Source organism: Rhea pennata, chromosome 1, assembly GCF_028389875.1.
Source record: "Rhea pennata isolate bPtePen1 chromosome 1, bPtePen1.pri, whole genome shotgun sequence".
Taxonomy (NCBI): domain Eukaryota; kingdom Metazoa; phylum Chordata; class Aves; order Rheiformes; family Rheidae; genus Rhea; species Rhea pennata.
The window spans coordinates 95,512,453-95,514,584 of record NC_084663.1 but is presented as its reverse complement, the minus strand read 5'-3'; the positions used below and the strand labels follow the sequence as shown (position 1 = coordinate 95,514,584).

At 35.8% G+C, this 2,132-nt stretch overlaps 1 long non-coding RNA gene across 1 annotated transcript; it reads left to right on the top strand.

Moving 5' to 3' along the window:
- Positions 1-780: 780 nt before the first annotated feature.
- On the top strand, positions 781-1,823 carry LOC134151653 (uncharacterized). Its single transcript, XR_009960884.1, has 3 exons — positions 781-809; positions 890-941; positions 1,804-1,823. It is a non-coding gene; the product is annotated as an uncharacterized LOC134151653 (long non-coding RNA).
- Positions 1,824-2,132: the final 309 nt, after the last annotated feature.

Sequence of the window (2,132 nt, the reverse complement as noted above, 5' to 3'; positions counted from 1 at the left end):
GGAATCCTGCTGCTAAGCATGCATCTATGTTTCATTGTTCATAAAATTATTTATTCATAGGCAGCCTAATGCCTCACTTAGACTGCTTTCCTCTATATCATTTATGTTATGAAGATTTTGTTTAACAAACAAAAAGTTGTTAAGAATGTGCCATAGAGGAGTGATGATAGAGTTTAATACCTCTGCCTTTGGTTACTGCTAATTGCCAAATGCAGACTTTATGCCTTGTGTTCATCATCACAGGACTATATTTAGTGTGAATTAATAACCTGACATGGATCAAAAAGCAAGCTATTTAATTTGGTGATTATCAGGTTTTATTAATATGACTAACCTTTAAACTGAGATTTTTTTCACTCCAATCTCAGAATGTTTTAAAGTAAGGAAAGAAATGCAGCACATGTGTTAATGAAATATACCACAGGTCCGTTTAGTCCAACATCCTGTTTTCAAGAAGTGGCCTACAGTGGATTTGTAGAAAAGGGAATAAAAATAGGGACCATACACACCCTAGTTCAGTTTGATACCTCTCAGTGTTTTGCTTGGGGAGACAGAGAACAGTTGCTCCCTATTTATCTTTTCCATTCCAGTAATATATTTATCGTATTAACTTTTAGTGCCTGTTTTCTTGGCTAAAAAGTCTTTTTTTTTTTTTTTTTTTTTTTTTTTTTTAATCATCACTCATGTAGAATCCACTTCTTACCTTTAGACAACATTGCTTTTTTGTTTACCTATAGAGTTCTGCCCTCTTCTTTTTGAGTCTGAAGTGTGGGATGAGGATCAGGATCAGGACTGTGTGTGGTTGTCAGGTATAGTATATAAAGTAGCACAATGATATTCTTTCTTTTGTTGTCTATTTCTTTCTTACTGATTATGATTATTTGTTCAGCCCTTGCTTTTGCTGCTTTGTGCAATTTGTGCAATACAACTAGATCCTTGTGGTAAGTAAATTAATGACTTCCACTGTAAAAATATATTGTTGCCCTTTTTAACAGAAAGATGCATCTGGTTCCCTTTGCTGCCTTTAGAGAGGCAGGTAGCTGGATTTTTAACTTGGAAAAGATGCAGAGACTTTTACAGGTAGTATTAGCTTAATACATAAAAGTAGATATTCTGGCAGTGAATATTTTCATTTGATATTAGTGGTGTTCAGCCTAATCTGATGTATTTCAGCCTGTAACCCAGTTAGTGGAATTCCCTTTTCTCATTCCTGTTTGCATTCTGGTTTTACATCATCTTTTTTTTTTTTTTTTTATTCATTAGAAATAAATGACACAAAAAATAGTACTAACTGAGCTGTTTTTAAAAGGCAGTTTAAAAGTTTGTGTGGGTGTTGTCTTTTTGGGGGATTTTTTTTTTTTTTGGCCTGCTTTGAGGGGAAATGATATTATTTGAGGAAGTTGTGAGCCTTTGAACGCTGTGTACTGTGTCAGTAGGGGTGCGGTCAGCAAGATACACACTGCATGTGGGAATTGGTAATTTTCCCATTTGTAGGAATAAATCATTGTTAGCTTGGGCATGGTAATGACTACGAACCAAGGTGGTGCTGCAGAGTTAGTGCAGGCCTTGCCTAGGGGAGATGTTTGGGATTTAGATCTCAACTGTGTTTGTGGTCTGATCTAAAGAACAGTGTGGATGGCATTTTTCAAAATATGTTCCAAGTTAATTTTAGAAGGGCGGGTGAACTATGTCCTCATGGTTTGGAAAAGAAATGAAACCCAAACAGTTAGTGCTAAGAGTTTGATTAGTGTTTGTCCAACTCTGTGTTGCATTAGGTGATGTGCTCTCTTCTCATCATCCCAGGCAGATACCACAGAAGCCTTGTTTAAATGACTGAACAGTGGGTGCCCTTGTGATGCTTTTGAAAAATGGAACATAACTATTCAAGACTGAAGCATCCTTCTCAAGGGTATGCAAGCTCATTCCACTGTATTGTCCTTTGGCCAGATGAATTAATTTTCTTAGATGTTGCTTTGTGCCACACTTATTTCTAAGATACATTTTCAGTACCTGTTTGGAGGTTGATTGTAATTGTATATTATTATTTCATGCTGTCAGTGGATTATAGAAAGGAAATAATATTGTGACCTGAGTAACAAAATGGATTGGATTTAGTAATTTCCCCATCACCA